This window comes from Castor canadensis, chromosome 8 (genome assembly GCF_047511655.1).
Source record: "Castor canadensis chromosome 8, mCasCan1.hap1v2, whole genome shotgun sequence".
NCBI classification, from domain to species: Eukaryota; Metazoa; Chordata; class Mammalia; order Rodentia; family Castoridae; genus Castor; species Castor canadensis.
In genome coordinates, this window is record NC_133393.1 from 35,379,158 (window position 1) to 35,394,526 (window position 15,369).

Here is a 15,369-nt window from a genome sequence, read left to right on the forward strand (position 1 = left end):
TATAATAATACCTTTGTTGCATAGAAGGCCAGAGTGTACCAAGGGTGATTCTAAGTGCTCAGGAAACAAAAGTACAAAGATCTCCACCATCTTAAGGGTTTATTTGCTAGGAGATAGAGATTTTTAAAAACCACAATAAATATAATATCAATAGTATATTCTATGCTCAATGATAATAAAGATGGCCAAAAATTATAACAGATTAAGGAGTACCAAGAATCAGGGCTTGAGATTTTTAAAGATTGAGGTCAAAGTAGGCTCACTAAGAGAAAAAAATCTTCAAGAACGGGCTTGAAAAAGGTGAGGGAGTTAACCAAAGAATGTGTAAGGGAAAAACTTTCAATGAAAAGGAACCAACCAATGGAAAGGCCCTATGACAGGAGCATGCTCCAAATATTTGAGAAACAGCTGGAAAGCCAGAGTAGTTTGAGTGGAAAGAGGCAGCAGTAAGAAAGGAGGTAAAAACCTGATCATGTAAAGAGAGAAGGAAACCAGATCATATGAGGACTTTATAGGTCATAGTCTGAACTTTGGCTTTTACTTTAGAAGAAATGGGAGCCATTAGCAAAGAAGAGTGGATCAAAGAGATCAGTTACAAGGCTGTTTAATAATCCCGACCAGCAATAACAGTGTCCTGCACTAGGAAGATAGCAGTAGAGGTGAGGACAAGAGGCTTCACTCTGGACATATTTGAAGATATAACTTCCTGTACTTTGGATATGACATTAGGAAAAAAAAAGAAATATGTATGACTTTAAAGTTTTCAGCCTGGACAAGAAAAATAAAATCCATGAACAGAAACAAAAAGATTATAGATGGAGCAAGTTTGGTAGAGAAAGAGGAGAGATCAAGGACTCAGAGTATTTTATCTTTTTCTATATTTTAACTTTTCATCTTGAAATAATTTCAGACTTCTTAAAAATTGCAAAAATATTACAATTAACTCATGTGTAGTAGTCATACATCTTCCACAGATATCTTATATAAACAAAGTAAGTTATAAAACGCAGGAAATTAGCATTGACATGATACCATTAACTGCCCCAGTCTTGGGAAAGTTCCTCATTTTTTTAATCTCCCATGACCTTGATACTTTTGGAGAATAATTGTCAATTGTTTTATAAAATGTGCTTTTATTTGAGTCTTCTGATGTTCCCTCATAACTAAATTCAGGTTATGAATTTTTGGCAAGAATACTACAAAAGGGATGCTATGCCCTTCTTGGCTATTATATCAGAGGTATATGGTCTCATTAACAGTGATGTACTTTGAACACTTGGCCCCTCCACTGAAATTACTGTTTTTCCCTTTGTTACTAGTAAGGGTCTTGTGGGAAGATACTTTGAGATTATATAAGTATCTTGTTTCAAAGCATGTTACTGTCCTCTAATTGTAGCATCCCTTGGTGATACTTGCAGGCAACAATTATTACTGTGGTGTTTGCCAAATGGTAATTTTCCATTTCCATCACTCCTTCTTACACTGTTAAATGAGCTTTATCTGTTCAACTATTTATATTAGTATGAACTTGTGGTGTTTATTTTATACTATGGCGTATAATCTATTATTTCGTTGCTCAAATTACTCCAAATTTGACCATGACTTTTAGGTTGACTTCTGTGTTCTTTTGATATGTCTTTAAAATATATATGCAAAATTATATTACACATATATGTAATATATAATATAACACACATTTTTATATATATGTACATACATATATATATATATATATATATATATATATATCCATGTTTTCTGTAAACCACAAGAGGCTCTAGGCTTATCTTGCATTTTCCAGGAATGGGAGTAGAAGGGATAAAGGAGGATGGTAGAAGGAATTAATTAAAGTATGACATATTTGATATATTTAAGAACTTTTATAAATGCTACAATGTACACCCACCCAGCACAACAATAAAAAATGTGATTTTTTTTAAAAACGATTATCTTTCTAGTTTTACATTAGTAGTGACTATCAACAGTCAACCATAATATTATACAAGCAATAGATCTTGCTGGCAAGTGTAAGAATGTGGTCACTGCCTGGAAGATGTGGAAAAAAAATCTTTTTTTTTTTTTTTTTTAAATCATAGGGCACTCATGGCTTTTGTTTGGGGGAAAAAATGCATTTAACAAATGCATTCACCAAATGATCACATCTCTCATTGGCTTCTTTCCAAATATTTTTTTACAACTGATAAATCTGTAGGAAAAATTCAGGATTCAAAATTCCACCAGGAACAAATCTCGTTGAGAGTGATTGGTGAGAATAACAAAGACCAGAGAGGGTTTTACCAGTGAGAAACTGTCAGAAAACAGAACAGAACCCTCGCAGCAGCTGATTTCATGAGAATTTACTTCCTGATCCTACAGAAAAAGCAGATTTAAAAGACAACAGCTGGGAGAAGAGCGAGCAGAGGGAAGTATTAAGTTTCAGTTTATTTGCTTATTTTAAATTTATTGAACACCCTCTTTGAATTTGTCCATGATGTAAAAGCAGAGATCAAAAGAAAAAGCAAGCCAGTACAAAATAAAGGAAACAAGATTTTTTGTTTTAATTTTGTTGTATTCTTATATTTCCCCTCTACAATATCTCAAATGATTGGTAAGAAGACAGAAAAAAAAAAAGTTTAGTAAAAAGGCACTCAGTTAATTGTCACAGCATTTGTTTTCAAAGCATATATTCAATTATGTTGCATATAAGTAAGGGCAAATTCATATTTTAAATGAATTTGCTCAGAGCAAAACTACTCCCTGAAATTGGTTTGTTTTTACATAATTCTGATGTGTCATTTTTAAAATGGCATGTATACATTTATTTATTTTATCATTAATTATCTTGGCTAAACAAGGAAAACAATGGGGTGGTAAATCCAAAAGAATCTGTTTATATTTGATTTTGAAACAAAATGTTTGATAACAATGAATGTGGGTATTTTTTAGCATTAAGATCTTTAAAGACTTCAAATAAAGCAATGAAAACACACTAAGTGAAGATATATTCAGCTCATAGCCCTGCCCTATATATATTGAATTTGCAATAACTATATGGTAATTAATTACCTGGAAGTTTCACAATTTTCTTATCTATTTATCACTTAGCAATTATACCAGGCAGTCATTATTTTTCCTTATAGAGCATGATTCAGGCAAGCATGGGATACTTCAGTCTCAATTAGTGGGTATGTAACTAAAACTAGTTCAAAGATAGTTCCTCTGGCACTGTGAAGGATTTCATGTGTGCATATAACTCTGGTTAACCCTTTCTGTTTATCCTATCCTCCCTGGAAATAGGTCCATGGGTGAGCACATGATAGTATCTATGCGTACACAGCTACAGTTTTCCAAGATATGACCATGCCCTTTAGCCCTACTTAAGCAGTCCAGAGTGGATTCCTCACCAAAGGGCACCAACCAGAGCCTTCCCCATGAATTAGAAATTGAGACTAAGAAATTCCAGCATCATTTGCATTGTACATCCAGGATTCACTTGCTTTTGCAAGTGAGGGAAATTGCGTGTGACTTTGGGAGAAGAGAAGGCTCTTCTAGAGAGAGAGTAAGAGAAAAAAAGAAGCAGGTAGAAAGACATAGGATGAAAAATGAAGTGAGAAGACCTAACTCTGATCCTTTAAAGTGCAGGCTACATTTTTGTATCTTAGTTCCCTGAGTGTACAACTTTGAATTGTCATATTAATTTCCTAATTTTGAAACTAGGTATAGTTGATCTCTTATAGGCACTCGGGAGTTTTAGTGTCACTCAGAAGGTAATAGCAGAGAAGACAAAAGAATATATTGATCTGGATTTGGGAATTTGTAGAACAGAAGACTTGAAAGAAAATTTAAGGTAGCAGTGGGAATGTAGCTGAAATGGCTGAAAGTGATGGTCAAGTTGGGTAGAGAAGGAAGAGAATCCAAAATGGGATATGTCCAACCAGAAAGGACAGAATGGAGTCGGACAGTGTGGCAAGATGGGCTTGCTGTCTTAGAAGAGTCAGGAATTGAGAGGAAGGAAAGGAGAGTGAAGTGTAAAAGGTAGACAAGTCCTAAATTGTAACAAGATCCAGGATGCGGTTGTTGAAAGGAAGTAATGGTTATAGTTAAGATTAAGGGACTCAGAGTCTAAGAAATGGAATGTATAATTTACCTAGAAAAGTAGCAGAAGTTAAGTAGAGAAGAATGTAAACCAAGTGCTAAAGCTTTGATGAATATGTGTTTGTTAGATATATGAGCAACTGACAGAAACAAAATTATATTGGAAATTTTAATTCTCCAATGTCAATAATAAGTGAGTGGGTAAAATATTGTATAAATAAAAGGTCCTGAGATTACCAAATTTAGAATTAGTTGATATTTGAAATAAATTAAATGAGCTAGAGAACTTATATTTACAGTGCATACAAAATATTCTCTAGCTACTACTCATTTGTGAGTTAAAAAAACAGAATACCATTACTTACCAAAACGAAAACTAAGAACACAATAAAATATGTTTTAAAATAATAATTTGAGAATGTGCTCTTGGAAAAGCACTTCTCAGAAACCATAAAATGCAGAAAAAAAGAACTCTTTGTAGAAGAAAATATATTACTTTATACTATTTTATTATTAACAGAAAGACAATTAAATATTCAATTAAAATCTAACACAAGTAAAATTTTAAATCCTGAGTGGAGTAAAATTAAAAGCATATCTATGTAAATTAACAATTAAAAACACACCTAGCAATGTGATTTTTTTAAAAAGACTAATAAAATGAAGAAATAATAAGTAACCACAGTAAAGAGAATAAAACTGCACGTGCTTAAAAACAGGAAGGTAGCTCTAACAAGCAAATTAAAAGTAATATAAAACTCTAAGGAGAAACAATATCATAAAAGCACTTCTGTAAAAGTCAGGAAATGTTTCCAATATTCACTTTGGAAAAAATACCTGAAAACAACTTAATGTCTTTCAACTAGTAAATAGACAACATATAGTGGCATATTACTCACTCAGCAAGAAAAACAAAGGAGCTAACAGACAGTGGGCAGATCTCAAATATATTTTGCTGCATGAAGGAAGCCAGACTCAAGTGGTTACACTGTATGGCTATACTTATGTGACATCAAATAAAAAGGTGAGACCATAGGAACAGAAAATAAATGGGAATTAGTGGTCAAAATGGGACTGACTCTAAAAGGACCCTGGAATAATTAATAAATACATATGCCTTCTCATTACGGTTTCCATTATCTTCAGAGTGGTCATTGTCATCTGACTATATGTGTTAAAACTCTTAGAACTGTACACTAAAATGATAGATTTTACTGTAAACAAGTTATATTTCAAGAAACCAAACTTGAAAAAATTTAATGGACAAAATATTAAAGAATAATGCTAAAAAACAAGTAAAATGAGCTTTTACAAGACAATATTTTATAGGAATAAAAATTAAAGTGCAAGTAGCATGAAAACAGAAATATGAATCAAAAGAAAAAATTGGAGAAACCTAATAATTTTTTTTGAAATGGGGGTCTCACTACATTGCCCAGGCTTGTCTCAAACTCTTGGGCTCAAGTGATCCTTTTACTTGGTCCTTCTACTGTAGTCTCCCAAGTAGCTACAGATGCATGTCACTGTGCCCAGAAAAAAAAAATTAAATATAGGTAATACTTTGTCACTAACCCCTCCTTTTCCTTTTTTCCTTCCCTTGTTTTCCCTTGTCTTCCCTCCCCTGCCCAGCCCTTCCTAAACAATCTAGAGAAAAAGCCATCAGATTGAGTGAATGTAAGCTGGTAGAGCCACTCTGTAAAAGTACCTGGCAGTTCCTAAAAAAAACAAACATAAACTTACCCATCAGTCACATTTCTGGAAATTTATTCCACAGCAATAAAGACCTATGTTCACACAAAAACATGCACTCAAATATTCATGATGTATGATTCCCCTTTGCTAGAAATAACCCACATGTCCTTCAATAGGCAAATGGTTAAACACATAGTATATCACACTATGGAATAGCACATTATATTATGGAGTTCAGTTTAAGCCTAAATGAGGTAAGGAAGATATTCATATAGGATGGCACTTGTACCAGCTTGATACAATCAGATCAACAAAGGAGTTTGCCAAGGAGTGAGAGTAGCAAGTGGCACAACATGGGGTGTCACATTCCATGTACGGTGACAGAGGAGGAGGTGTGTTGTCCACAATGAGAGATTGGTTATATACTAGAAAATCAAGCAAATAAATTAATATATTGGTTATAATGGAAGCCATATTTCTTTTTAATTATTTTTAGGGGGTAAACTTGTTCAAGGGATGCCATATTTCTTAATGTCAAGAAGGGGAATTATAAATGGAGGCAGTGTGGTAGCCACAATGGAGATGGGTTATACACTGGAGGATCAAGTTAATAAATTAATATATTGATGATAATGGAAGCCATATTTCTTAATGTCAGAAAGGAGAATTATAAATTGGAAAAGAGAAAATGGAAATAATATTAGGTTAGATTGAACTAGATTGTATTTGAATTGGTAATATCAATTTTGATCTCATTCTAATGTACAGAAATAGATATAGAAATAACTATAAATAGAAGTGTGTGTGTGTGTATACTAACAAAACTGCCTGAAGTAGGAGATTTTAAAATCTTATATCATGTCTCAGATAAAAATGAATTTTGTAACCTAAATAATTTCATCCAGGACTCATCTCTCTTCATCTTGACTCTGTCATTCATCTTGACTTCATTCTCAGAACCAAAAGGTGTCAAGATAACTGTCAGTAGCTTCCAGGCTAATTTCTAGGTAAGTCCAGGAGAAAGGAAAAACATTTCCTTTCACTCAAAAATCTAAAAAAAAAAAAATGGTCTCATTGGCTCTTGTCTGAGCTATTCCAACTTCCCAGGACAAAGGAGAAATAAGCTCTCTCTAAAACCTGTGGACTAATTTGTGGAACAAGGTGGTTCCACAGAGGAAAGGGGTGATTTTGCTAAAGAATAATGAATGAATACTATGTAGCAAAGTGACTTTTCACTACCATTTCATGTCCTTTAGCAGCTCAATATTCTCACACACTCTTCTTTGCATAGAATATTCCTTAAGACATGTCCACATTTGTATACTGAAATGTCAGATGCAGCCAAAATACAGCCAGTCCATCCTTGAAATAAGACAACTCATGGAATAAGTTCTGGTGTTCTCTTACGTGGTAGGTTGATTGTAGTTAACAATACTGTACCATGTATTTCTAAATAGCTAGGAAATGAGCTTTTGCTTTCACCACAAAGAAATGAAAAAATGTGAGGTGAAGAATATGCTAATTGCCCTGATTTGAACCTTATACATGCATGCATGTGTCAGCGTATCACATTGTACCCCATAAATATGTACAATTCTTTAATATCGATTTTTTGGCAGTACTGAATTTTGAACTCAGGGCTTCATGTTTTCTAGACAAGTGCTCTACTGTTTGAGCCATTCCACCTTCCCTATTTTGTGTTGGGTATTTTCAAGATAGAGTCTCACAAACTATTTGCTCAGACTGGCTTTGAACTGAGATACTTCTGATCTTTGCCACTTAATAGCTAGGATTACAGGTGTGAGCCACCAGCACCCAGCTTATGTGTCAAGTTTTAAAAAGTAAAAAAATAATAAGTCAACTCAAAGCCCTGCTGGCTACTCCATTTATTTCAATTTCTTTCTTTTTTTGAGTTTGAATTCCAGGTCTTATGCTTGCTAGGCAGGCGCTCTACCACTTTGAGCTACAACCTCAATTTCACTTCTATTTTGATGTCTAAGGCTAGTTCCATATCATTCAGCAAAGTCTAACTCAAATGATTAAAATAATAGAAATCCCCTCAAAACACACACACACACACACACACACACACACACACACACACACACACACACAAAGGTAATGACAGAAACAAATTGCTCAGATACCTACAGTCAAATCAACTGGTTGTCACATTGTAGCAGCTATGGAAGTACAATCCTCAGGGATCTCAAGAGAATCTGCTATTCCACAGGAAGGAGTGCAGCTAGTAATATCTTCCATCAGCATCATTTTCAGCATCCACCCCAGCTTTCCAGCTAAGACCATGCTCTTCCTAGGTTGCAACCTGCAAGCAGTGACTAAAAAGGATGCTGAACTTGCTCACACCTACTCATTTCCACCAAGTGCAAACTACTGCAACCCAGTTTGTTCTGTGGAGCTCTCCATTACACTGACTTTATATGAGCTTCTTTTCCAATTGAAGGCTTCTCTACTCTTTTTAAAAGAAAGTAGTATAATTTGAATAGACACCATACTTTATTCAAAGTATGAAATACCTAGAGAAGAGAATCTGTAATAAAAGTAGTGTATGGGCTGGAAGGTATAGCTCAGTGGTAGAGCACACGCTTAGCATAAAAGCCCTGGGTTCAATCTCCAGCACACACACACACACACAAAAATGATGTAACAATGTGTCAGTCATCTTTCTGGCATCCATCAACCCTTCTTTGGGCCCCCAGTCTATAGTATATATCATACACAGGTAAGACAGAAATAGTAAGATCCCCAACACTACTGGTAGAATGAATTTCTTAATCAGCTAACATTGACCCCTTTCCTCCAATGAGCATACTTAATCTGAAAACTGGGAAGATTTCCTTTCCTTAGGTTAGCATCAATAGTGTAACTATAGTGTTGCTGTAGTTTGGATCTCGAATGTTCCCAAAGTTTTAAATGTGTTAAAGGCTTAGTCCCCAGTATGGTGCTATTGGGAGATGGTGGAACCTTTAAGAAGTGGGCCCTAGTAGGAGGTCTTCTGGTCATTGATGGTATGCCCTTGAAGGAGATAGTGGGACTTCCAATTTTTTTTTTTTTTTGAGACAGGGTCTCTCTGTGTAGTCCAGGCTGCCCTCAAACTCACTATCCTTATGCTTTAGCCTCCCAAATGTTGGGATTACAGACATGAATCACTTCGCCAGGTTCTAGGCCCCCATACTTTCCTTCTTTCTTTCATATCCCAGCCATGAGGTAAGCAGCTTTGCTTCACTATACTTTCTGCCATGGTGCTGCCTTACCACAAGCCCAAAAGCAATGGGGCCAACTAATACTGGAATGAAATCTCTAAAAAAAAAAGTGAGCCAAATAACCTTTTTCGCTTTATAAGTTCACTATTTCAGGTATTTATTACAGCAGAGGAAAACTGACTAACACAGCAGTGAAATAATCATGCCTTTTTTTTCTTTTTTGTAGACCCGAACTTTAGTTTTTGCTCCCTTGCAATTCTTCGGCCTAATAAGCAAAATCAGAAAACTAGTTGAATCTAGGACTGTATCTATGGGCTTCTGTTTCTTAGAGTAAATTCCAATGTTTTATCCTTCTTTTCTAACCTTAGCTTACATGCTTTCATTCCACATTGGTCTTGAGGCCATTAAAAATGCCATTCTGGGGCAGGAAGGTGAAGTGAATCTGCTCAGGTCTGCATTCCAGCCGCATTTTTGCAAACGGTAATTGCCCATTCAGGCAGAAGTACATTAAAGGAGGTGGTTGGATAAGACCTATGGGATCAAGTGTGTTTTAAAAATATTCATGCCAGCTCATAGATTACAGTTGAGCCACTTTCAAACTAAGCTGTCCTTTTGGGGGCATTGTAACATAGGCCACAAGAAATAGCCAACACATTATTTGTCAATAAATGATCTGAGTCCCCAAGATAAAATACATGATAGTCATTTGGCTATTTCCTACTTCATATGAAAAATTAAGATTTCCAATTTTCAGCCCAAGACAGAGAGGTCCTCACTCTTCTTGAAACTACCCTACCGAGATGTTTATACAACTTAATGTTTTTATACCTAATTCTGGTATAGAGTTCTTCATTTAGAACTCTTTCTGATTGCAAAACCAGAAAATACAATTGAAATTTGCTTAAGCTTCTTTAAAAAAAAAAAAAGGTATGCTATTGACTGAAAAATCTTGATTTCAATCTCACTTCACTCAAAGCTGGTTTGGGAGGAAGGTTAAACAAAAATGTCATCAGGAAATATCATCTCAGTTCCTTGCTTGAAAAGGTTGATGTTACTCTCCAGTTCCACAGGGCAACAAGATGACTCTCTGTAGTGTCATCTTTCCAGATTTGGTTCAATTTAACAACTTTAAGTGTCCTTTTCCATAATCCCAGCAAAAGACTGATTTCTTTTTCTTCACTTTATTAGGTTACAAAACTGATCCTTAACTAATAAATTCATGTGGCCAGGTGAGTATAATATTACAATTAGTCAAGCTAAGTCACATTAACTTTTAATAACACCTTTATTGAGATATCATCCACATCCCATATAATCTACCTCATATGAATTCTTGGGAAGTATGACATGGAATACCAACACCTAAAACACCTGAACTAAAATTGGGGAAGTGGAGGGGAGGTTCCCAGAGCAAATGACACTGTTATAAAGGAAAGACAAGTGGAGGTTAAACACCAAAAACTGAATTTGCATAGTGTGAACTAATTTTTAAAGGATCCCACTTGAATGGGACTCTACATTAAGACTTGGTAGAGTTTAGCAATTACCTCGGGGTGAATCCTTCTAGGCCACCCAGTTTAAAACAATTCACTCAAATGCCTTTCTACAAATGTTGAAAAAATCTTGGGCCTGAGTTTGTATCCACTTTTCTACCTTGTTCTGTGTTTTGTGTATAATAGACAAAATAGACAAGCTTTCTGAATTTCCCTGTTTACAACCCACCTTCTTTATTCTATCCTAGGGTTAATACTGCAATTTTCCAGAAACATACTGAGGAATTTGTATGGTTGATTGAGAAACATCTGTATCATGCGTCCCCATCAGGTTTTGGTGCATCACACAGGTTCACAGACTCATGTCATGTAGGGTAAAGGTTAAGAGCCCAGACTTGGAATCAGTTGGTCCTAACTTCAAATCCTAGTTATGCTACCTTTTAATTTAGTAAATTTGGACAAGTCACTCAGACATCTTGGATTTCATTTTCTTAATCAGAAAATTGCAATAATATTATCTCAATGACAGTAGTGAGGATTATAAATGAGCTGGGGACATAGAAGAAAGAACACTTTCTTGAATTTCTCTCATGGTCCAATATATGAATTTGGAAGAAGTACTCTGATGTGTTTTTTAGGGATAAGACTCCAAATATCTCAAATATCTGCTCTCAAATATCTCATAGAGAGGGTAAATCCTATTAACTCAAGCCCCTTAGTGTTTTTTCTTTGAGAGTTGAATAGGGTTTGGATATGCAAAATTTGACCAGTAGAATCAATGAGGTTGGTGCCTAAGGACCATCATGGTGTGCTGGAGCTAGCTCCTTTTGACTCTCTAGGTCTAATTTTTGGCATTTCTTCCAACCCCTCATTCAGAGACATCATGTTGGTATAAAAATCAGTCATTGTGGGATGGAATATTTACACCACAGAGACTGGCTACTTTTCAAATCAGACCCCTTTACCCCACCCAAAGAACTAACTAGAAAACACCAGCATGACAATGAATAAAATATTCCTTTGTCAGACCAGTGAAGATAGCTGCTTTGAAAAAAATGACATTTTAGGGGACATTTTTTTTTTCAGGCTTTCTTATTCTTTCCTTTCTTATTCCTTTCCTTGACATTTTTAGTAAAGTCCCTTTTATTCACTAATGTTTTTATGCAAGTGAATTCTTAAAGGGGTTGAGGACTAAGGCACATTTGCTATCTAAGTACTGACAAATGATAGCAATACTTGTCATTATTAGTATTATTTATAATAGATAACAAATAGTTCCCCCATGAGGGTGTTGATGGAGTTGATTTTCTGAGGGGGACAGATTTCTCTTCACGGCAGGACTTAGCTTAGGGACCCCAATTATGAGAGATCATTGATTCATTTGAGTCCCAAGAGAACAGGGAAATGCTCTCTGAGGTGGTGACATTTAAGCAGAGGCCTAGAATAAAAAGAAGCCAAAGAGGACAGAGAGAGTTGGGAGCAAGGGAAAGAACTCAAGGCAGGGGTGGGAGGGAAAAAGGGTCAACAAGACTGGAATGTATGAATAAGGAGAGCAGCATGAGATGAAATTAAGAACAGGCAGAAGCAGTATACTGGTCCTTTTATATCCTTAATCAGCAAGAGATATTTTTTGCCCTCAAGGAACTTGTCAGAGATTACAATGTCAAGTTTCCTGATTCTCACCATTGACTATAGCTTGGCTGACACATACAATATTAAGAGGATTGCCTTAAGGGTATGGAGTGAACGCTTGTCTCTAAAAATCTATTTGTGGGTTAAGTCACATGAGCTGAGAGCTGACTGCACTGTTGAAAAGTTCTGTGACTTAATGCCATGTGGCCGGAGTAAAGGCAGCTAGTATCTGAGATGATCCAGATGGTTATTAACTTTTAATTTTCCCCTTCCACATTGAGTATGGCTGACCTGCACTATCAATAGGATATTGAGGAAAAATGATGGTGAGTGACTTCTGAAGTTAAGGCATAAAGGACATTGCAGCATCTGCCTTTTTCTCTCTTGATTCATTTGCTCTGAGGAAGTCAATGACCACGTCATGAAGACACTTAAGTATCCTTACAAAGAGTTTCACGTGGGGATGAACTGAGACCTCCTGCCAACTACAAAAATGTCAACTTTAGTGAGTCCTCCAGTCCCAAACAAGCCTTCAGAGAGCTGCCACCCTGGCTGACATCTTAATGGCCAATTCATGGGACATTCAGGCCAGAACCACCTAGGAAAACTGCTCTTGAAATCCTGGCCCACAGGAACTGTAAGAGAGAATCAAGGGTCACTGTTGTCTTAAGACATTTGTGGTATTTTGTTATGAAGCAATAGATTAAATCAGACATTATAAGAAACAGCTCTAGTAAACTATTTGCTATAATAACAGTAACATGGTTTATTCAGGGTGTTGTCTGTGAATTTGAACAAGCTACTTAATCATGCTGCTACAACTCACTTTTCTCATCCGTGGAAGGGAACTAATAAGAGTACCTACTTCTTACAATGTTCACAGCACTAAAGGAAACAATAAATATCAATCTCTTAAAACATAAAATGGACGCATAGAAGCACATAGTAGAAATTCAATAAATGTCATCCATTAGCATTTGCTGTATTATCACTGTTCTTTTTTTTGGTTTTGTATTTTAATTTTAAGCAAATCTGCTTCACCTCCTGTTTTTCTAAATCAATTAGTAACACAATCCAGACAGTCAAAACACAAGAAACCTGGACATTATTCTAAACTGCCTTTATTCTTCACTCTTCATATTTAATCAATCGTTATATTCTAATGATTCTATCTACTAAGTATTTTCAGATTATTTGTTTTTTCTCTACTCTTACGGCCTTAGTATACATCTCCATATCCATGAACTCCCATCTGGACTACTAAATAATATATTCATAAAGTGCTTCCTGCCCCTAATTTTCTTCCTTTCAAAACTGTTTTTCTTACTGAAGCCAGTGACCTGTCCTCAACACATACATGATAAAAAACAAATAAATTAAAAATTCCCTTAGTGAAACATTCCCTTAGGGGCACTGTGACAGCTATAGAAAGTCTAGTCTCCTTGGCATAACCAATAAGACTATTGTCTGCCTCTCCTTAAGACCATGAATATTCATTTTCTGATTTGTTGCATTTGGTGCCTCTTTTGTAGTACTGATATGTTCCATTGTCTTCTTTCTTGCTCATATTTGTTGTGTGTGTGTCTAGATTAAACAGCATATTTCTCCATCCAAAGGAAACTCTCTGATCACCTATCACTGGGTTCAAGTTTCCATAACTATCTCTTATGCCACCAATGACAGCTGGATCAGGTGAAATGTAAAGTGCGAGGCCATTCATATCTTAGATGTGGACATATGGGATGCTGTATAAGAATGAATTGTGAAAGGATACAAGAATACACAGATGCTCAAAACACTCAGATTTATGACCCAATCCTAGTATAACAGAATCTGTATCCCTAACTGTCTACTCCCAGGCTAGCTTTCCTCATGCCCCAAAGAAGCACTTTTCCTTATTTCCTGTCTGTGACCTTGAAAAAAAAAAGAAGACAATTCTATCCAAATGCTTGAAGGTTTATGAGTTGTGGCCCATCAGTTTCAGAAATGGATACTGCCTCAACAGGAGGGTTAGAGAAGCAGGAACACTGGGGAAAGAGAAATGGCAAATCAATTATCGATGACAAATCCTTCCTCTCAAGCTGAATGCATCACATTCTTGTATAATGAATTCCTAAGAGAGCTGAGGATCCATTTTCTTGCTTGTCTTTTTGAATCTGCAAGTTCTCTTCAACGATCTCAATATTTGAAGCAATTATATGTGAGAACTGAATAAAATTTTGCAGAATTAAATAATTCTTATTACTTTTAAATTAACATATGTGGATCTTAATACAATAAAAATGTATAGCATGGTGCCAGTTCTTTTTATAGACATTAAAAATTAAATCTGTGAGCAGTTTTTAGTATTATCTTATTTAAAACTTATTAACATTAAATTAAAGTTTCAAAAAATTAAATTTAAATTTCAACTTTAAAACATGATTTGATTTATGCTGTGTGTGTAGCTCAATGGAAGAGCACTTGCCCAGTATGCACAATGCCCTGGGTTTGATCTCCAGCACTGCAAAAACAAACAAACAAAAAAAGATTTGATGTAAAAGCTCAGTATTCATTAACTTTAATTTGTAATTTGTCACTTAACTTTACAGTTAGGTTTAAATATTTTAGAAGAAAACATTTTTCAAATTTTGTATGAAAAATAATTTTACTTTCCAATTTTTCATTTATACATTTTGGTAGACAATTCAATTTTGTACACTTTAAATATAATTATATTTTATTTTTAGTCTCAGATTATTACTGTCAGAACCCAAATTATTTGAAAATTTTTTATGGTGGCACTGGGGTTTGAACTCAGGACCTCACACTTGTTTAGCAGGTACTCTTACACTTGAGCCACTCCTCCAGCCCCTGTTTCATAATGGGTTTTTTCAAGATAGAGTCCTGTGAACTATTTGCCAGGGCTGGCTTCAAACCACAATCCTCCTGATATCTGTTTCCTGAGCAGCTAGGATTACAGATGTGAGTCACTCACTGGCACCTGGCTAGAAAATCTTGATTATAATATATAATTGATTTCTTTTTTTGCTAAAATAAGTCAAGAAAAATATATTTTTGAAATGATATGTGAAAATGTATGATTACATTTGTCTTTATTTGCTTATTTTTTTACACATCTAAATATGATCATCAATAGACATCCATACCATGTGCAATGCTATTTAAAGCCAAACAACTTCCATTATTTTCAAAACCATAGCTTTGCATAGTTTAATATTTTTTGCTGTTAT